Raw genomic sequence first — 24,278 nt, forward strand, 5'->3', positions numbered from 1 at the left:
GCCAAGGTAGGCAGATCCCTTGAGGTCAGGAGTTCGAGACCAGCCTGGCCAACATGGTGAAACCCCATCTCTCCTAAAAACACAAAAATTAGCCGGGTGTGGTGACGCATGCCTGTAATCCCAGCTACTCAGGAGACTGAGGCAGGAGAATTACTTGAATCTGGGAGGCAGAGGTTTCAGTGAGCTGAGACCACACACCACTGCACTCCAGCCTGGGTGACAGAGTGCAACTTTGCCTAAAAAAACAAAAACAAAAAACAAAAAAAAGCATGACGCTTGCTTCATTTTTTAATTTTAAGAACTACCATATAATTACAAGTATAGTTCACATCGTTAAATTGGAAATGAAATAAATTCGAATGAATTTTAGATATTTTTAAAAGATAAATTATTAGTTAAACTTGATTTTTATTATTTATTAGTGTATGTTTCCCCCTTAAAAGGATTAGTTTTAAGTACTTTGGATAATGAGGATCTCCTATAATTTGAAGTCAACAGTATATGTTAGCATAAAATTTACATATACTGTAAATATATGTATTTATTTATAGCATATAAAAATAAATATATTTATATATACTTATTTGTTCAAATGTTACTTGTTTAAATGTTACTTTAAATATTCAACTAAAAAATCTCTAAGTTAAAAATTCTTTGATCATTAAAATATTAATAAATTAATATTACTAGACTATCTTTCTAAGAACCACCTCAGGTAGTATTAGGTAGAATAATGACCACTGAAAGATGTTGATACCATAATCTTATGAAACTTGTAAATATTTATTTTACATGTCAAAAACTATTTTGCAAACTTGATTAGGGGCACAGACTATAATTAGAGATTGTCCTGGATTCTCTGGGAGGGTCTAAATTAATTGTGAGCTGTTAAAAACAGAGAATTTTTCCCAGATGTGCCTAGTCAGAGAGATACAATGTAAGAATGAATTAACTTGGTGTTGCTGGCTTTGAGGGTAGAAGAAGGGCCTGTGAGCCAAAGACTGTACAAGGCCTGTGGAAATTGGAAATGGCAAGGCAACACCCAAGAGCTTCGAGAAATAAACACAGCGGTGCCAAATACCTTAATTTTAGCTCAGTGTGATTGATGTCTGACTCCTGACCTATCGAACTAAAGAATGATGAATTTGTATTGTTTTAAGCCTTTAAGTTTCACAGGGTATAGTAGAAAACTGATACATTCTCAAAATGAGTTCACTGTTTCTACTTTCCTTCACAGCAGTATTTTTGCGTATTATTCCAGTGTGATCTTTTAATTATGGTTATTGAAGAAGATGTAAAATTATAAGTCTCTACAATGTAAAAATACCATTCAGTCAACCTTGTGCAGTAGATAATATATTGATGTACAAACAGAAGTCTATCTGAGGACACACTGTTATAAGCAATTATTATAAATTGGCTTAATTTTCCTGCAGAAAAATGAAAAGCTTAAAAAGTTATATTATCAAATTAGGATGGACACATTATTGCATTGCACTTATCAATGATTCAGAAAGGTTGACATAGTCTCCTATATCGACTTAGGCAACTACTTTAGATGAGACTCATACATTCACTCAACAAATTTATTAACATTTATTAACATGTGCCATATGCTGGGCCATGTTGATTCTGTCTTTATGAGACTATTTAGCAAGTCATTTGTACAAATTAAACTAATAGTGGTAGAAAATTGTAAAACATTTTTATAACAGGAAAGTTCTTTTCTTTTTTTGTAGGAAAGTTTGATGATAGAGGACATAAAGATAAATGATAAGTGATGTATGTAACCAACATTTAGAGACTCACGGGAGGCAGTTATTGCCAGAGAATAGCTTGAGGGGAGAGAAGTGGTTTCAGGATGTTAAAGAAGAGGCATGCAGAGAAAAGATTTTTAGAGCGTTACTGGTCATAATAAGGAACTGATGTTTTATGATAACAGCAATAGGAGTTTTAAGCAGAGAGAGATAGTTCAATAAGTGATTTATAAAGATTATACACCTGGGCAGAAAATGAATTACAAGAGAAACATACTGGATACAGTGACACCCTTTATAAAGTTGACATTATGGGAAAGATGTTAATGACTTGAACTAGGATAGTAGAAGTAGAGATACAAAGTAGTGGATTGACTTGAGGACAATTTAAGAAATGAAACGATAGGATAAGATGATTTATTGGTGCAGCGGATGCCGTATCAATCGAATTCACACTTCAGGGAATGTTACTGCTAACAAGCCTCACCTTTAGCTGGAAATATCTCTTTCCTGAGATTGCACACCATCCTGGAGTGGCACATATTGAATGACTAATCATCATGAAGTTATAACTGTCTTTTCAGGAATAACCGTGGGATTAGCTGAGGCTTCCATTGAGACTGCATCTCAACTCAACTTCTCCCTTTACCCAATACTGCTTATTTTCCCCCTTCCACAGCTGTTGATCCCAAGGGTACTTCCTAGCAAACTTCTGTATACTACTTTGTGCTTCAGAGTTTGCTTCTTAGGGAGCCCAATCTATGGCAATTGCAAATGGGGTGGGATGTGTAATGAATAGTGGTAATTCAATAAACTCCCAGATTTCCGCTTTGGAAACTGGATGATAGATATGCCATTTAATAAAGCAGAAAATCTCAGAGGAAAGGAATATTTAAAGAAGAAATAAAAAAATTTATGTACCAATGTGACATCTAAGTGGAGCTCTTCAGGTATCTCTTAACTCTTCTGAGAATAAGAAGGTGGGTATGGGAGTAGAGAACTGAACGTTTGAAATCATGATTGTGTAAGTGGGAAAATAAATAGACTAGATTATAAAAACATATTATAAACCTCAAACTTTACTGTGAAGAACCATTATCTGGCATGTTTTATGTGCATTTTATGAAAATAAGAGGTTATGAAAATATATCATGGCATTCTACCTTCTTTTAACCTGAGACCTAAAGTTCAATTCATTGATGAGAATATCATCTACATTATACTGTCTTAAGAGCAGTTGATAATAGTGCTACAGAGCTCAAATTCAACTAGCTAAGAGAGACTAAGAAAGCATTTCAATTTGCTTGACAGATTTGTAACAGAAATAATGCACACCAAAATAATGTCTTTGGATGAAAAAAAAAGCATTATCGTACAGTGGAGTTTGATCCTGTCTTTTAAGGTCAAGAGCATATTTTGGCTTTGGTGTGATCCTCAATTCAAAACATCTGTCCTTATTAATGATGTGGTAAAAAGGGTCATGTAATATTTGGCACCAAAGGACTGGCTTCTCTAGAAGCCAAGAGACAAGACACTCTTCAGGTATTTCTTTGGCTCTGCTTTGCAGAGAAATAAATTCATCTTTGCTACACTGAGAATTGCATGGTCAGAAAATTGCTGCAGAATAGAAAACTAATTTATTCAGGACTTATTTTTTATTGACCAGAAACTAGATTGTAAACCCAATTTTCTAACTCAGGGAAAACGAAATAAGATCTGTGACTGAGAATCCTTTATCTGAGAGTGGAGAATGTCATTTTTCAGTTTTATTTGAAAAGATATTAGATATAAAGAAGGCAGAGGCTGTAATTAGGGATCAAATAGAAGCTCAGAATCAACACATTCCATTTATTAATACAATGCATTTTTTATCTGAATACCATGGAAAAAATTGACATAAACCTTATCCTCTCAGTTAAAAGAAGTAAAGTCTTTGTGCTGAAATCTTCTGTTTGTCCTTCCAGAATCTCTACCCACCTTTTTCTACTTTGCTCAGGGAGGCTCACCTTGTAAGCTGAATCAATTGGCTCCTTTGTCTTCTAGCATTCGGTTGTTTAACCAATGCAAGAGTTTGGTGAGTGTGAGGGGAGTGAAGTCAGAGTTTTGTTCTCCTATTCAGTCTTTCTCAAGGATTGTTACATGCTGGCTTTCTGGATGGAAGGTCACAGCTTCTGTCAGGTAGACTTCTCTCTCTCTCTTTGGAAAACTATTTCTTCACTTCACTCTCGGGAGACTCAGGATGGTAGCAGTGTTTCATTGTTAGTAGTCCTAGGATAGTGAGCAATTTGTTACAGTTTTCCTACACAGAAACATAGTATTGCCAAAAGAAAGGCTTTATAAAACCCTCCTCTAATTTCCCGTTTGGGTGTGCCATTTTGTGTGTGTCTGCATGTGGTTTTTTTTTTCCTGAGGCTCTAAACTGAATTCCTCAGGTAAAGCAGGTAAAGCTTAATGCATTATTCTTAACTGTTCTTCAAACCTCCTCAAAATCATGTTGTTATAAAAGGTAGAATCAATCAACTTTGAATGGTATTTAAAAATTTTTTCACTTTCCTTTACCTAGGCTTCTAAATATATATGAGGTGTCTTCAAATAAACTTGTACTAACGTGTTTTAATATGTCTGGACAGGATTTCATTCGAGGCACTAAGGATAAGACATCAACTTAAAAACAGCCCCTAACAGAGAGCCACACACATTCTGCTAAAACTGAAGCAAGAATGAACATCAAAGGTATGGAGAAGTTTGAGTAGAGGAATGGTGAAATCATTAGTTCTCTACAAAAGGTTTATGGGGACAATGTCCCAAAGAAATCAGCAGTTAACACTCAGATAATTCATTTTAAGAAGGGATGAGATGATGTTGAAGATGAAGCTCACAACAGCAGATCATCCACATCGATTTGCAAGAAAAAATTAATCCTCTTCATGTTCTGATTGAAGAGGATTGATGATTAACAGCACAAACAATAGCCAACACCATAGACATCTCCATTGGTTCAGCTTACACAATTCTCACTGGCCTGATTCAGCTCCTTCTGACTTCTTTTTGTTTCCTAATCTTAAAAATCTTTAAAAAAGTCTTTAGAGGGCACCCATTTATAATTATGTAAATTATGTTAATAATGTAAAATAGACTGTATTGATATGGTTACATTCCCAGGACCCTCAGTTCTTTAGGGGTGAACTAAATGGCTGGGATGATCACTTACAAAAGTGTGTTGACTTAGATGAAGTTTATGTTGAGAAGTAAAGTTTAATTTTTAAAATTTTTGTCTATTAATTACATTTCCATGATCTTTTTGTAAGTTCTCTAATATATTCATTATAAATTGAGCATTTTTAAATTTCGTAACACCTACTGTATGCATGGAACTGGACACAAAGGTGAATCAAATATTAAACCAGCTCTTGGGAGTAGGAAACAATAGTATTTCACAGACAGAAAATGCGAGCTAGAAAGTATATTAAAGTACCAATGATGGGCTTTGGAAATTCAGCACATTTTCTATATTTATAACTAATAATTTTATATTTGACTTTGTTTTCAGGGCTTCTTTTGATCTCCTTTATAGATTATGTTTGTTTTCTTTAGCATGCTTTGGTTTTCATGTTTCTTTCTTTTTTTTTTTAAATAATTTAGATAGCTGTATTCTGATTGCATTTCTAAAACTATTTCTTAATTTATAAGCTTTGAAATTTGTTATCTCTCCATTTGAAAGAATGAGGATTTGTAAACATATGCCTTCCTACATTCTATGCTTGCCTTCATCATCTTAATTCTTAATGAGTGGTAGTTATTTATCATAAAGATATATCACTTTATATCTTCTTCACTAACCATAATTATTTGAATGACAAAAGCAAAGTGGCAGAATAAAAATTTTCTACTGCAATCTCCAACAGAAGCATAAATTTTGACAACCACCTACAGATGAGAATACCTTTGAAAGAGTCCAGGAATCCAGCAGAAAAGTTCAGCACATAGTTGGAACAAAAAGTCCAAGAAGAGACATATTGAAAAAGAGTAAGAAAAACAGTTTCACTTCATTTGCATCAACCCCTCCCCAAAGCAGCACAATGCAATACAAATAAAAGACTTTTCAGCCCATGATTTCACCCATATGGGAAAGTGACAGAATAGTGCAAAAGCACTTAGCTTCCACAGATACGTAGAGTGATGCACAAAAGGCCCATTTTTTCTCACCCTATGCAGAACACTGAGATGACTGGCACAGTGGAGTGGTGAGGAGAGACTGGGTTCAGGGAAGAGAGATAGGCAATTACAAAAATGAGAGCTCAGAACCCAAAAATGGATATTGGATTCTACCAACTACTTTAGACACCAAAAAGCCTTTTGGGATGATCCACCTGGAATTCTTCACCTGTAGAATGACTCAAATGGCCCATGAACACCCTAATGCTTCATGTGTCATACCCATCCTACACTGTGGCAAGCTTCCTATGTAAGCTCCCCTAAAATGTTAGTGTAAGCCTCTGCAGGTGGCTCATAGACATGGGCAGACACCTGGCTCAACTCTGCAGAACTGTTAGAAGACACACAAACTTGGACATCTTAGGAGGCCACTCTAGGAAAAACAAATAGATGGCTGTCAGCACCCAGAATGACTTTTCAGGATCAAGAGAAGTCATATAATCATAAGAATTGCCCCCACCTCCAACTCCAAGAGGGAAGAAGAGTTGTGTAGGGAATACATTTATAGGAAAGGTCTTAGGGAACCCCTGAATTCTTAGGAAGGTTGACTGTGGAGGTGTTTTTCTCCCAAAACCAGTGATTAAAAACTTTGACTTCTTCAAACTCAAAAATATCCAAAATCTACAAGGAACATAAAACATCAAGGAAACATGACACTACTAGACAAATGCAATAATTTTTCAGTAACTGAGCTTGAAGTAATGATGATCTATGAAGTACCTGACAATTCAAAATAATTGCTTTAAAGAAGGTCAGTGAGCTACAAGAAAACACAGGTAGACAATTCAATAACATCAGGAAAACAATACATGTACAAATGAGAAGTTCATCATTTAAAGAACCCAGAAATTTTGGACCTGAAGAACACAATGAATAGAATAAAAATGCAATAGAGATGATCAAAAGCAGACGTTATTAAGAGGAAGAAAGAATCTGGAGAAAAGAGAGAGAAAGGGAAAAAAAATCGTATTTTTAAAAAATGGCTGAAAACTTTCTAAATAAGAGAAAAACTACAGACATTCAAGGACACGAAGTTCCAAAGTTTCCACACAAGATCAATCCAAAGATTAATTTATCAAAAAATATCATAAGAAAACTGTCAAAAATCAAAGACAAATTTAGAACAGTAAGAGAAAAAAAACTCATCACACACAAGGGAAACATAATGAGACTATCTGAAGATTTCTCAGGAAGAACTTAACAGGCCAGGAGAGAGTGATGCTATATTCAAAGTGCTGAAAGAACATACAAACAACCAAAAATATTTTATGCAGCAAATCTGTTTTTCAGAAATGAAGAAGATATAGTTTTCTAGACCCCCCAAAAAAACAAAACAAAAAAGCTGAGAGAGTTTATCACCACTAGGCCTGCCATGCGAAAAATGCTCAAAGGAGTTCTTCATGCCAAAAAGAGGAATGTGTATCATTACAACATATCAAAGTATAAAACTCATTGGTAAAAGTAAATCTAAATATTTCCAAATTCAGAATACTCTAATATTTCCAGATTCAGAATACTCTAATACTGTAATGGTGGTATGTAAATCCCTTTTAACTCTACTATAAAAGTTAAAATACAAAGTATTTTATAATAGCTTGTTAATAGATACACAGTATAAAAGATATAAATTGTGACATCAGAAACAAAATGTGGAGATGGGTGTAAAAGTGTAGAATTTTGTATGCAATCAAAATTAAGTTGTTAAAAGCTTCAGATAGACTGTTACAGCTATAAGATGTTTTATGTTAGCCTTGTGATAAAATCTACTATAAATCTATAGTTTATTTTGTCTCATATAATATAGCCACCCCTTCTCTATTTCCATTTACATGGAATCTCTTTTTGCTTCATTTCACTTTCATACTATGTGTGTCCTTAAAACTGAAGTGAGTTTCCTGTACTCGGCATATAGTTGGGCCTTGTTTCTTTTTATCCATTCAGTTACTCCATGTCACTTTCTGAGAGAATTTAATTAAAGTAATCACAAATAAGCCAGAACTGACTACCATCATTTCATTAATTTTGTTCTGGTTGTTTTTTAGTTCCTACTATAAATCTATAGTAGATTTTACCATGGAAAAATCTATAGTAGACACAAATGCAAAAATCTATAGTAGATACAAAAATCTATAGTAGATTCAAAAAGGCAAAAATCTATAGTAGATACAAAAACATAAACAGAAAGGCAACAAAGCATACCATTAGAGACAATCGCTAAATAAAAAAAGATGTCAGCAAGAGAGGGAGAAAGAAACAAAGGAACTAAAAAACAGCCAGAACAAAATTAACAAAATAACGGTAGTAAGTTCTTGCCTATTTATGATTACTTTAATTAAATTCTCTAAGAAAGTGACGTGGAGTAACTGAACGAATAAAAGAAAACAAGGCCCAACTATATGCCGACTACAGGAAACTCACTTCAGCTTTAAGGACACACACAGTATGAAAGTGAAGTGAAGAAAAAAGAGATTCCATGTAAATGTAAATAGAGAAGGGGTGGATATATTATACGAGACAAAATAAACTTTAAATAAAAAACTATAATGAGAGACAAAGAGGGTCATTACATAATAATAAAGTAGGCATTTCTTCAGTAGGATATGGAATTATAAATACATGTATGAACTCAACATCAGAATACCCAACTATAAAAATCAAATACTAACATTACTGAAGGGAAAAATAAACAGCAATACAGCAATGTAGGGAAAGTAAATATCCTATTTTTAACAAAGGACAGATTATCTGGATGGAAAATTAAAAAAGAAACAATGGACTTGAACTACACTTTAAACCAAATGACCCTGTCAGACGTATACAGAACATTCTATACAGCAGCAGAACAATACACATCTTCTCTAGTGTGCACAGAATATTCTCCAGGATAGTTCATATGTTAAACCACAAAACAAGTCTTAGCAAATTTAAGAAGACTGAAATCATATCAAGCTTATATTTTTCAACCACAATGGTAGGAAGCTAGAAATCAATAATAGGAGGAAAACTTAAAAATTCACAAATATGTGGAAAGTAAACAACATACTCCTGAACTAATGGATCAAAGAAGAAAAGAAGAAATCAAAAGGGAAATTTAAAAATACCTTGAGAAAAATGAAAATAGAATCACAATATACCAAACTTAGGGCCTGCAGCAAAACAGTTCGACAAGGAATTTTATACTGGTAGATACTTACCATATATTAAGAAAAAACTCTAAAGGCCGAGTGTAGTGGCTCACGCTTGTATTCCCAGAACTCTAGGAGGCTGAGAAGAGTGGATCATCTGAGGTCAGGAGTTTGAGAACAGCCTGGCCAACATGGGGAAACCTTGTCTATACTAAAAATACAAAAATTAGCCAGGTATGGTGGCCCATGTCTGTAAACCCAGGTACTTGGGAGGCTGAGGCAGGAGAATTGCTTGAACCTAGGAGATGGAGGTTGCAGTGAGCCGAGATTGCACTATTGCACTCCAGTCTGGGCAACAAGAGCAAGACTCCTTCTCAAAATAAATAAATAAATAAATAAATAATAAACAAACTAACTCATAACTTTTAAGGAACCATGTCCAAGGTTAGTAGAGGAAAAAAAGAAACAAATATTATGGCTGAAATAAACATAATAAAGACCAGAGACCAATAAAAACAATAAACCAAATTAAGAGTTTATCTTTGGAAAGGTAAACAAAATTTACTAACTTTTAGCTAGATTAAGAAAAAGGGCTCCTCAGGAGGCTGAGGCAGGAGAGTTGCTTGAACCTGGGAGGTGGTGGTTGCAGTGAGCCCTGATCACACTACTGCACTCCAGACTGGCCCACAGATCAAGATTCCTTCTCCAAAAATAAAAGAAAATAAAAAAAAGTGAAAAGAAAAAGAGAGAGAGAGAAGATGTTACAAATGATATTACTGGAAAAAAATAGTAAAGAATACTATTAACAATTAAATGCCAACAAATCGCATAACATAGAAAATAAAGACACATTCCTAGAAAAATACAACCTACTAAAACTGAATCATAAAGAAATAAAAAATCTGAACAGACCAATAATAAGGAAGAAGATTTAATCAAGAATCTCTCAATAAATAAAAGTCCAGGACCAGATTACTTCACTGGTAAAGTCTACCAAACAGTTTAAGAAGACATAGTACCAGTTCTTCTCAAGCTCTTCCAAAATATTAAAGCATAGAAAATATTCCTAAACTTATTTTACAAGGCCATCATTATCCTGATACCAAAACTAGACAAGGGCAGTGCAAGAAAGGAAAATTATAGGCTAATATCTTTGATAAACATAGATGCAAAAATCCTCAACAGAATACTATCAAATGAAATTAAACATCGCACTAAAAGGTTCACGTGCCATAATCAAGAAGTGTTTATCCCTGAGATACAAGGATGGTTCAACAAACACAAATTAATCAATGTGATATAGCACATTAACAAAATGAAGTATAACAAGCATATTATTATCTCAATAGATTAAAAAAAAACATTTGATGGAATTTAACATCCTTTGAGACACAGCCTCTCAACACAGGTCTCTGATAGGTGTTCATAATAACTAATACTTATGGAGAACCTACCCTATGCCGACTATTGTTCTGAGTGCTGTACTCAACTGGTTCTTACAACAACCAAATAAAGAAGAAACTGTTTTTAATTCTTATTTTAGAGAACAGAAAACTGAGGCACAGAATGGTGAGCACTAGGCCAAGGTCACATAAATAAGTACTAGAACCACGTTTTGGGATATAAGCAGTCTATCTCTGTTATCTATGCTCTTAACCCCAGCTTTCTACTCCACTTCATTTCATATGTGCATAAATGTTTGTCTAAGTTCTCACTCAGGTTTTATTGGTCTAGTTATTGAACTAGTCTCACAGTATTTTTAAAACTCCTGTGCTTTTTGATATATCCCACTATTGGGAAGGATGAATATTTGTTCTTTCTACAAATTAACCATTGTGTATTTTTATACTTCAAGGTAAAATTTTAAATAATTTTACTGGGTTCCAGAAAAAAAACCTGGTGGATTTTGACTCAAATTTGATTTGAATTTATAGATTAATTTGGGGGAGCATTGGCATGTTCATAATGTTAATCCATCCATAAACATGAAATGAATTTCTTTATTAGTTCATGTTTTATATTCTTCATAATCTTTAATATTATTATTTTTTCTTTATAAATTACTAGTGCAAGGTAAATTTTTGTCAAGTAAATTCCCATTTTTTTTCTGTCACAAATGGTATCTAAGATATATACTCTAGCAGGATATTACTAATGTAAATTTTTTTTTAAAACTAAAAATGTTTTGCATTTTGTAAATTCATCTTGAATTTAGAATCCCAGATAAATTCCATAATTCTATTCTTTTGGTCTATTGCAATTTCAGTGTAGTCAGTTCTATTGTCTGCAGATAATGCCCATTGTGTCTCTTCCCTTGGTATCTTTATACCACCTATTAATTTCTTCCCCTGTTATACTCCTGTGTTAACTGGGCCTTTTTATCTTATTCCTGACCTTAAAGAAAATATACGCTGGGCACGGTGGCTGTCACCTGTAATCTCAGCATTTTGGGCAGCTACGGTGGGCAGATCACCTGAGGTCAGGAGTTCAAGGCCAGTCTGGCAAACATGGTGAAACCCTGTCCCTACTAAAATATGAAAATTAGCCAGGCGTGGTGGCACGTGCCTGTAATTCCAGCTACTAGGGAGGCTGAGGCAGGAGGATCTCTTGAACCCAGGAGGCAGAGGCTGCAGTGAGCAGTGAGCCAAGATCATGCCACTGCACTCCAGCCTCAGCAACGCAGTGAGACATGGACTCAAAAAAAAAAAAAAAATAAAATAAAATAAAGAAGAAAATATATCCAAGTAAATATTTTTAAATAAATCCTGAGGTTTCCTAAAAAGTTTTTGGCTAAATTAAGAAAGTTCTAGTGTATTTCTAGCTTTACATGCTTTTTTTCTAAACATAGTACTTAATATTTATTCTAATGAGCACAAATGGAATAAGAATACATGACTGAGTCACCAATGCAGGGCCCTCTGTCTTGATTCCCTCCTTTGTGAAATAACAGAACTGAACCTGATAGTCCTCCAGGCTCATTTTTAGTTTATTGTTCTACAAATAGATTATTATGCTTTGGAAAAATTTGTATCTAGAACTCTGAAATATCAAAAATTAAAATATAATTATACTAATTTCATAAACCATAACTATAAATGCCAATTACAAGACTCCTTTGTGATTAACAAGTATTACCACCCAGATCCTCTACTTAACTAATTGTGTGACATTGAGTGGGCAGCTTCATCTTTGCATGTCTCAATTTTCTCACTTGTAAAATAATTTTTTGTGTGTCTATTGAATGATCCCCCTTATTCTGCTTTGGGCTTCGGATCATATGGTTTAATAAAATGAATTACATAGCTATTTCTCTTTTTATTTTTTTTTATAACAGAGTGTTTAAGGAAAGTTTAGTATAATTGATCATAAAATTATTTGGGTTTGGATTTTTTTTTTAGAATCTGATGATTATATGCCTTGGAGGTAATCTTGTGAAGTACCTCACTGGGGTTCTCTGTATTTCCTGAATTTGAATGTTGGGCTCTCTATCTAGGTTGGGGAAGTTCTTTAAATGTAAATGGGATAAAAGCCCCAATTAAAATACACAGGTTGGATAAAGACCCAAGATCCATTGGTATGTTACCTTCAAGAAACCCATTTCACATGCAGTGACACACACAGGCTCAAAATAAAAGGATGGAGACAATTCTACCAAATAAATGGAAAACAAAAAAAGTAGGGGTTGCAACCCTAGTTGCAGACAAAATAGACTTCAAACCAACAAAGATTAAAAAATGCAAAGAAGGGCATTACATAATGGTAAAGGGTTCAATTCAATGAGATAAGCTAACTATCCTAAATATATTTGCACCCAATACAGGAGCATCCAGATTCATAAAGCAAGTTCTCGGAGATCTTCAAAGAGATTTAGACTTCTACACAATAATAGTGGGCGACTTCAAAACCCCACTGGCAATATTAGACAGATCAGTGAGACAGAAAATTAGCAAAGATATTCAGACCTCAACTCAGCACTGGATCAAATAGACCTGATAGCTGTCTACAGAACTCTCCACCCAAAAACAACAAAGTGTACATTCTTCTCATTACCTCATGAGAAATACTCTAAAATGGATCACATAACCAAAAGTAAAATACTCCTCAGCAAATGCAAAATAACTAAAATTATAACCATCAATCTCTTGGACCCCAATGGCATCAAATTAAAAATCAAGACTAAGAAATTCACTCAAAACCATACAATTAAATGGAAATTGAATAACCTGCTCCCGAATGACATTTGGGTAAATAATGAAATTAAGATAGAAATCAAGAAGTTCTTTGAAACTAATGAGAACAAAGATACAACATGCCAGAATCCCTGGGACATAGCCAAGGCAGTGTTAAAAGGGAAATTTATAGCACTAAATGCCTACATCAAAAAGCTAGAAAGATCTGAAGTTAATCTAACATCACAACTAAAAGAACTAGGGAACCAAGAGAAAACAAACCATAAAGCTGGAAGACAGAAATAACCAAGATCAAAGCTGAACTGAAGGATAGTAAGACATGAAAAACCACTCAAAACATCAACAAATTCAGGAGCTGAATTTTTCAAAAAATTAAAATAGACCACCAGCTAAACTGATAAAGAAGAAAAGAGAGAAGATTCAAATAAACACAATCAGAAACAAGAGGAACATTACCACTGACCCCACAGAAATACAAACAACCATCAGACAATACAATGAATACCTCTATGCACATATTCAAGAAACTCTCAAAGAAATAGATGAATTCCTGGACACATACTCCCTCCCAAGAGTGAACCAGGAAGAAATTGAATCCCCGAACAGACCTGAGGCAGTAATAGATAGTGTATTAAACAAAAAAAGCCCAGGACCAGATGGATTCGCAGCGAATTTGTACCATATGTAGACAGAAGAGCTGGTACCATTCATACTGAAACTCTTCCAAAAAAGTGAGGAGGAGAGACTTCTTCCTAACTCATTCTATGAGGCCAGCATCAGCCTGGTGGAGATACAACAACAACAACAACAACAAACCAAGAAACACTTCAGGCCAGTATCCTTAGTGAACATTGATGCAGAGCTCTCAATCACATACTAGCAAACTGAATCCAGCAGCGCATCGAAAATCTTCTTCACCATGAACAAGTAGATTTTATCCCTGGGATGCAATTGGTTCAACGTACACATATCAATAAATGTGATTCATCACATAAACAGAACTAAAAGCAAAAATCACATGATTTTGTCAATAGATGCAGAAATGGCTTTTGATAAAATTCAACATCCATTCATCATGAAAACTCTCAGTAAACTAGGTACTGAAGAAACACATCTTAAAATAATAAGAGCTATGTATGACCAACCCACAGTCAACATCATATTGCATGCACAAAAGCTGAAAGCATTCCCCTTGAATACCAGCACAAGACAAAGATGCCCTTTCTTGCCACTCATATTCCATATAGTTTTGGAAGTCCTGGCCAGGACAATCAGGCAAGAGAAAGAGATCAAGGGCATCCAAATAGGAAGAGAGAAAGTGTAACTATCTCTGTTTGCGGATGAAATGATTCTGTTTTTAAAAAACCCTAATAAGGCGGAGGTTGCAGTGAGCCGCGATTGTGCCACTGCACTCCAGCCTGGGTGACAGTGTGAGACCCTGTCTCAAAAACAAAACAAAACAAAACAAAACAGAAAAAGCCAATAGTCCCAGCCTCAAATCTTAAGCTGATACACAACTTCAGCAAAGTCTCAGATTACAAAACCAATGTGCAAAAATCACTAGCATTCCTTTTTTTTTTTTTGAGATGGAGTCTCACTCTGTTGCCCACTAGCATTCTTATACACCACCAACAATGAAGCTGACAGCCAAATCAGGAATGAATTCCTACTAACAATTGCCAAAAAAGAATAAAATACCTAGACATACAACTAACTAGGGAGGTGAAAAATCTCTTTATGAAGGTTTACAAAACATTGCTTAAAGAAATCAAAGATGATACAAACAAATGGAAAAGCATTCTATACTCATGCATGGAAAGAATCAATATTGTGAAAATGGCCGTACGACCCAAAGCAATTTATAGTATTCTGGTTTTTTTTTTTCTTTGAGATTGAGTTTCGTCGCTCCTGTAACCCAGGCTGGAGTGCAACGGCCCAGTCTTGGTTCACTGCAACCTGGGTTCAAGCGATTCTCCTGCCTCAGCCTTCCAAGTAGCTGGTGCAATAGGTGCCTGCCCCCACACCCAGCTAATTTTTGTATTTTTAGTAGAGATGGGGTTTCACCATGTTGGCCAGGCTGGTCTCGAACTTCTGACATCAGGTGATCCACCCGCCTCAGCCTCCCAAAGAGCTGGTATGACAGGTGTGAGCCACTGCTCCAGGTCCCAATGTTATTCTTATTAAACATTTCACAAAACTAGAAAAAATGATTTTAAAAATCATATGGAACCAAAAAAGAGTCTTAATAGCCATGACAATCCTCTGCAAAAAAACAAAACAAAACAAACAAAGCTGGAGGCATCATGCTACCCTCCTTCAAACTATACTACAGGGCTAATGTAACCAAAAAGCATGGTCCGGGTACAAAAACAGACACATAGATCAATGGAAAAGAACAGAGAACCCAGAAATTAGACTGCACACTTATAGCTTTCTGATCTTTAACAAACCTGGCAAAAACAATCAATGGGGAAAGGATTCCCTATTCAACAAATGTTGCTGTCAGAATTTAGCCATAGGCAGAGGATTAAAACTGGCCCCTTCCTTACATCATATACAAAAATTAACTCAACATGGATTAAAGACTTAAATGTAAAAACAAAAACTGTAAAAACCCTGGAAGACAACCTAGGCAATACCATTCAGGAAATAGGCATGGGCAAAGATTTCATGAAGAAGACATCAAAAGCAATTGCAATGAAAGTGAAAATTGACAAATGGGATCTAATTAAAAAACTCAGCTTCAGAGATCATTAGAGAAATGCAAATCAAAACCACAATGAAATACCATCTCACACCAGTCAGAGTGGCTGTTATTAAAAGTCAAAAAATAACAGATGCTGGTGAGGTTGTGGAGAAAAGGGAATGCTCCACACTGTTGGATGGCAGTGTACATTTATTCAACCATTGTGAAAGACAGTGCGGCAATTCCTCAAAGACCTAGAGACAAAAACACCATTTGACCCAGCAATCCTATTACTGGGTATACACCCAGAGGAATATAAATCATTCTGTTATAAAGACACATGCACGTGTATGTTCATTGCATCACTATTCACAATAGCAAAGACAAGGAATTAACCTAAATGCCCATCAATGATAGACTGGATAAAGAAAATATGGTACATATACACCATGGAATACTATGCAGCCATAGAAAAGAATGGGATCATGTCCTCTGCAGGGACATGAGGGAGCTAGATGCCATGATCCTTAGCAAACTAAAGCAGAAACAGGAAGCCAAATACCACATGTTCTTACTTATAAGTGAAAACTAAATGATGAGAACACATGGACACAAAAAGGGGATAACACACACTGGGGTCTATGGGAGCATAGTTGGTAGAAGGAGGAAGAGGGTTAGGAAAAGTAACTGATAAGTACTATGCATAATACCTGGGTGAGGAAATAATCTGTACCACAAACCCTGATGACACAAGTTTACCTGTGTAACACACCTGCACAAGTACCCCTGAACTTAAAATAAAAGTTAAAAAATTATAAACTATAATGCAAGATAATATGAGCTAATACACTGAAAAACTCAATAAGGAGGCCATTTTCTTTGAAGTTTTTTTGCTATCACTTCTTGTTTTATCTTGACAGATGTTAAAATGTTTTTTTTTTTTTTTTTTTTTTTTTTTTTGAGACGGAGTCTCAGGCTGTTGCCCAGGCTGGAGTGCAGTGGCGCGATCTCGGCTCACTGCAAGCTCCGCCTCCCGGGTTCCCGCCATTCTCCTGCCTCAGCCTCCCGAGTAGCTGGGACTACAGGCGCCCGCCACCGCGCCCGGCTAATTTTTTGTATTTTTAGTAGAGACGGGGTTTCACTGTGGTCTCGATCTCCTGACCTTGTGATCCGCCCGCCTCGGCCTCCCAAAGTGCTGGGATTACAGGCTTGAGCCACCGCGCCCGGCCCAGATGTTAAAATGTTAAACGTTAAAGTATTAACATAGTTACCATTTTAAATATGGTGCCTGGTTAGATTTGATTAAATATCCTTAGAGAATGACTCAGTTCCTTTCCTTTCAGGTTATTTTCCTTTTTACTTGAAGTCCATCATTTAAAAATTCCAATTTTATTAGGACTTCAGTGATAAATTGCTTTTTACCTTAACCAGTAAGAGATTATTAATTATTCAATACATATTTTGGGAATTGTTTTCCATCAAAACTTTCTTTGTTTTACCTTTATGTGAGTGAAAAAGTAATTTGTCTCACTTTGGTATTTGATATGCCAGAACTAGAGGTCGAAACTTCACATCCTGTAACACAAACACTTTTATGTATAGTTAGACTTGGTGTGAGCTGAGGTGCAATTAAAAGCGCACTGGGTAAAGGAAGTCGTGTTTTGTTCTTAGGTCTGGAGTAAATGACTGTGTAATCATATTAACCACTTTCCCCTTCCTAGCCTCAGTTTTCTTATATGAAAAATATAGAGTGAGTCAGATTGTGTTTGATACTATTTTGCTTTTAATTCTTTGAATCTATGAGCTTAGGTTATAAATACACTAACTTCAATAAGAAAACAAAAACTGTCATATTTTTCCTTGAAAATTTAGTGGCCATCACTTTTATATTGAGTGTACACGATTTTAAGTTAGCAGGCAATTGCCTGGAACATTTAACACACTGTTTTAGCTATCAAACTTACATGATGAGATTTTCCTGGAATAAAGTCTACCTAAATAAATTTCCAAAGCACTCTATGGGATTCTAATCTGATGTCTGTAAATTATTATACAGACCTAAGTGTTTAAGAGTCCAAGTTATTTTTACAAGTTGAGTTGACATTCAAAAGTATGCCATGCTGTCAAGTCAGTCAGCTCAATGAACAGTGGCATGCGCCGGATTCTTATTAACCCCTTTTATTCACTGTTCAGGCCACCAAAGCACTGGTACTCTTGTACACTTGACATTGGAAGTCAATTTAGAAATCTTTTATTAGTATAAATAATGGCTACCTGAGTGAAAACAGAAAAATTAAATTGGGCTTCCTGATAAAATCACTTTCTGGGGTTGACATGTTCTCCTGGCATCCAGAGACCTATCATATAAACTGAAGAGCAAAACAAACTAGGCATGAGGGACTGTTGCAAGTAGATCTCCAGCCCAGCAACATTATAGCTAATTGAAGAACAAGGACAGGGTAACTTCTCAGCTGTTTCTAAAATTACATCTTTATTGTTTGAAAACATATGCATGATCTGTAACCTGTGTCTGGTGCAATCATTTTGAAGTCACTTGGTGGGAACAGGACAGAGTGAATACTACACAAGTACTTTTCTGGCTTCTCAGATACGGGATAAAATGACGGTAAGGTAAAACAAACCTAACGTAGCCTAATTACTGGCTTCTTTCCAAAGGAATTTCCAGATCATGTTGCCCGACATGATAAACAAAGACACCATAGACTGAAAAAAAGTTTTGACAGGAATTTAAGCTTTTAGAGGCTCTAGACGGTTAAAGAATCTTTGAGATTATCAGTTTAAATGATGAGCTATGTAAGGATAAAGTGATGTACTTAAGGTCAAACACTAAGTTTAATCATCAGAGTTGTAACTACAATTTTATCTTGCCTTGGTCAAACATTCTCGGACATTTATACTGAAATTATTGCCCAAGACTTGCACAGGCCTGAGCAACTGCGTGCTGTCCTCAGCCAGTGGCCCTGCAGGCATCAAGACAATGGGTTGTTACTCCTTCCAGTCCATTGTCTTGGTGCTTACAGGTCACTGGCTGATCTCTCAATCACTCCTTAAATGGGACCCAGGTATCCAAATTTGAGATCCAGTACTCTTTCTCTAAATCCTTCCTTAAATCTCCTCCAGGTTCACCCCTTCTCATTTAGTTTATTACAGAAAAAAGAGAGGGATTTTAGCCTATTTTCTGCCATCAAGAGAGGGTTCAACTGTTAACATTTCCTAAAAACGATTTGCCTTTATTCTGAATTAATAAGGCCTTGGTCCTTAGAAACACAACAGCTTGTATTTTTTCTGTGGAGAAAAGGAAAGTATTTTGTTTCTTGAGCTCCTCTTTTTTAATGTAAGATGGAGCTGAGATATATTGTTGAGAACAAATTAGCAGCAATAAAGAATAGGAAAGGGATTTCCAGGCACAGGACATAATACATGTAAAGACTGTAAGATAGAAAACGAGTTGAGTAGATGAGGAGGTGAAGGGGTGGCCTGCCCCTCCACACCTGTGGGTGTTTCTCGTTAGGTGGAACGAGAGACTTGAGAAAAGAAATGAGACACAGAGACAAAGTCTATAGAGAAAGAAAAAGTGGGCCCAGGGGACCTGCGCTCAGCTTACAGAGGACCCACGCCGGCACCGATCTCGGTCTCTGAGTTCCCTTAGTATTTATTGATAATTATCTTTACCATCTTAAAGATAAGGGAGTGGCAGGACAATAGAATCATCGAAGGGAGAAAATTAGCAGTAAGACATATGGACAAAGATCTCTGTGACATGAATAAGTTCAAAGGAAAATGCTGTGCCTTGATATGCATATGTAAACATCTCCACAAACCTCTTAGCAGCATTGCGCCAGCAAGTCCCACCAGCAAGTCCCATCTTACGCCATAAGGTGGTTTTCTCCTATCTCAGTAAACAGAGCATACAATGGGGTCTCACACCGAGATGTTCCATTGCCCAGGGACGGGCAGGATTTTTAACCAGCAAGCTGCCTTCAGGCACTTGTTTAACAAAGACACATCCTGCACAGCCCAAAATCCATTAAACCTTGAGTCACCACAGCACATGTCTCTTGCAAGGACAAGGTTGGGGGTAGGGTCACAGATTAACAGCATCTCAAATACAGAACCAAATGGAGTCTCTTATGTCTACTTCTTTCTATATAGACACAGTAAGATGCTGATCTCTCTTTCTTTTCCCCACAGAAGGAGAAAGAAATCTGTAATGTCTGGAACGTAAAAAGTGAGAAGAAAGTTGGAAGGAAATAGGATTGGAAGAACAGTATAAGGATTGGCATTCATGGTGCTGTAGAATAGGGTCATGATTTAATTTTTTTTTTAGCCTAAATGAAATGAAAAGAATATTGATGGCTTCATGGATACAGATAGATCACTTATAACTTTAATAAATATCCCTAATGTAATGGAAAATTGATGAGGAGGATGAACAGTAGAAGAGGAAGAAGATCTAAAGAGATTATTGTAGGAATCCTAGTGAAAAAGAATAGTGGCTCAGATTAGTGCGACAGCAGAAGAGATAAAGAATAGTGTGTATTTTACATATTTAAAACCAGTGGAGGAAAAATCAACAGGATCTGTTGGTGAAAGGATGTATTTTAGAAAACTTGATTGATGGTGCTGGGGATTATATTTGAAGAGGACATTTAAATCTGAGATGCTCGTGAGATATTTGATTAGAGATGTTTAGACAATTACATATTTTATTCTTTTCTAAGTGTTGCAGAATTGCCATAATGCAAACTTCTCAAAGAAAATCATTTTACCATTTTTTATATTTTCAGAACTGAGCATGGTACATAGCTCATATTAGGTAATCAGTATATGTTACTGTTTGTCCTATGAACTGTTGAATCATAGGATCCAGATCTGATTTCTTATTTAGAGAATGCTAGTGACTATAACTAATGGTAATGGTATCTAAGAAAATTATAAATTTAGAGAATGCAAAGAAGAGAGATGAGAAATGAATTTAGTGAAGTAGTAAATGAAGGCCTCATATGTGACTTCTCCTCAATGTTGGTGGTACTATTCCCTTAAATTCTTACACTCTTGACTATTGCTGACCTTGGTGTTAACTTAAATCTGCTAATTTATATGAGGATTACATATTGAAGCCAATCATCCTTAGGGGAAGTCAGGAAATCAAAGAGTCACTTAGGAGCTATTTATAAGTGTTTGAGCCGAATGATATCCTGAATATATTGCAATATGACTTCCAGGATGTGAGTAAGAAGGCTGACTCATTTAGTCATATTTGGGTGTCACTTAGGTGTTCTTATTTCATGCCATGTCCTGTGAGGCACTTAAAGTTTTCAAGAGGAAAAAAATAACTAATTTCCCTTATTTCAGAATCCTTCACAAATTACCACCTTGAAAGGAATTTATCACCATTATAGAGAAGAGATTGATCAGATGGTGGGTAGAATCTTGGCCTGGGAAACTAAAACAAATGGCAGTGATGCTAACATTGGTTTTACAGCTGGGTTTCTGACTTTAGTTATATGCAGGGTGATTGTAGGCAAATTATTTTGCTTTTTTGAGTTTTAGTGTTTATAGGTTTATGTGATACATGATATATACATATATGTGTATGTAAGAATATATATGTAATGTATATATATTATTTTCTTAGTTTCTTAATAATGAATATCTATGTATGTGTGTATATACATATTCATTACTAAGACACTTTAGATTGCCAGATTATTTTGTTTTCTATGTCACTACTTGATTCCAAGCGACTAGACATTATTTTGAAATCTTATGTCCAAGGGATAGTAAAATTTATCTTGTTATTCTTCCCTGGTTGAATAGGTGATAAGAGACAAATAGAAAGTTCAGGGTTTTTAATACCACATGTCATAGTCTAAATGTGTGTATCTTCTTCAAACTCATATGATAAAACCCAATTCTCAATGAGATAATATTAGAAGATAGGGCTTTGGCAGGCAACTAGATCACGAGGGCAGAACTGTCATGAATGGGATTTGTGCTATTAAAAAAGAGACTCCAGAGAGCAAGCTAGTCCCTTTCCCCATGTAAAGATGTAGCAAGAGGACATCCTTTAGGAGGAATGGGCCCTCACCAGACACCAATATGCTGGTTTCTGGATCTTGGACATCCCAGCCTCCAGAACTGTGAGAAATATGTCTTAATTGTTGATAAGTCACACAATTTATGGCAGTCATAAATTTTGTTAAAGCAGGCAAAATGAACTATAACACTATAATAACACAAATAGTTTATAGAGCAATAGTAGAGAACCTGTCAAGCCAAAGTGCTCATCTCAGATCTTGGTACCAGTTTAAAAGACATGGGAAGTAGTGCTGTTTCTTCCCATATTTCTGGGCCTATGAAAAAAGTACCAATGTAGAGAACAGATTGTGGCACTCGAGAACTATTGCTCACATTTTAGGATTTTTAATGGGTAGTGCCCCTAATGTACAACACAGGATTACATTGTTCACACACTGGATGTTTATAAACAGGTAGTTAAGATAGAGATTGTGTTATAGATAAAGTTTTAGGAATTTAAAGAAATCATAAACCTTGAGTAAGCTATGTGACTTTTCCAAGTCTTTGAATCTTTGACACATATTTTGCCCATTTATAAAATGAGGAGATTAGATGATCATTAGATAATCTACAAAAAAGAATAACATATTTTGCCTGTTAATAAAATGAGGGGATTAGTTGATCATTAGATCATAGACAGAAAGCAGTGTAGTATGCATGCAAAGTGTTGTACGACAACTGAATTTGAGCTGGATCATCAATGACGAGTAGTAATGAAACTGATGGAAAAAAAAAGAGTAGTTTCACTACGGGACATAAACGAAGGAGAATGTCAAAGTGGATATGAGCATGGTGTTTGTAGAACAGTGAAAAGACTTCAACACGATGAATCATCAGGCTCCATGAGTTTGGCCAACAGTTGACACAGTTTCCTCTGAAATCTACACATATTTCACCCAAATCCCTTGACAATTTAATCCTTTACTGGTCTTGGATTAAATCCTCATTCCCAGTGAAGACAAATTTCATTCAGATCTTTGCTGATCCTTGAAACACATCATTTTGGTGCTTTGCAACGACGAAGACATCGAACAGCGGTTTTGTTTTGGTTTTGTAATATGACATTTGGTAACTTCACGACTTCTCACATCTGGTTCCAGTTTGAGATGAAACCACTTAAACCTCCATGCACCCACTGAAAGCTGTGGTTTTGTCACAACATTTTGTCACAAAAATTGGATAAACATATAAACAGGGGAATAGCATGCTGGCTTTGTTTTAAAGTTTTGGCTTATTCCTCAAAATTCAAATGAAATATATTCAGTAAGAACTGAATGTTAACAAAATTATGCTAATTAGACCAGCCAGCAATGTTCCACGCTGCCCTTAAAAATCCGTTTATATGTAATAGCATTCAATATGATTGTTTACCTCATAGATGTTAACATACTAGTGTTTTCGCCACTTTCTCTTTTGAAAAACGAGATTTTACCTTTTATTCCTAAGTTGGAAAAAAGAGGAATAGCCACTTTTAGTTTTGGATATGTGTGTATTCACAGCAAAATATTAGTTATAGCTTTTTGTTTTCCTTCTTTACACAGTCCTCACAGTTTTAGACATGAAATGAACTGTAGACTTATCAAGTTTGCCAATTCCAATGTTGTACAGATGTGGAAGTGGGTTTAAAGAGAAACTGTCCCCAAATAATATTGTCTCTCTGGTCTTGCTTCTAGCACATAGAAGCAAATGAAGATGTTGATCATCTTCATTTGTTAAAGTGTAATTGTGATGAGGTCAATGTTTCCAGTTGGATTACTATAAAGAATGGCTAGTTTTACTCTGTTCAGTGGCAGACTATTAGAGCTCCAAACCAGCTTTATGCTGTCACTAACTTCGTGGGAGATAAAAATGTGACCAAATAAGCACAAATTTATTCACACAAAAAAATCATGTACTGTTTTAAACAGATATTTGTACACATGCTCACTACACTGAAACACACACACATAAATACACAGAAAACCTCTCAAACTACACAATTAGCACAGTGAATTCTCATCTACAGAAAAAGACTCTAAATTCCAAAACTTGGTACGTAGAGCCCTTTTTTAACTGGTTTCAACTTATAAGTATAACCTTATATCTGAACATATTCCCCTTATCACCCATGCTTAGTCTAATCCAAAACATCACTATATATTTGACATGCCATGTTATTTATGACTCTTTGACTTTAAGCTTATGCTTCTTTCTACATAGCATT

Source organism: Macaca nemestrina, chromosome 2, assembly GCF_043159975.1.
Source record: "Macaca nemestrina isolate mMacNem1 chromosome 2, mMacNem.hap1, whole genome shotgun sequence".
NCBI lineage: Eukaryota > Metazoa > Chordata > Mammalia > Primates > Cercopithecidae > Macaca > Macaca nemestrina.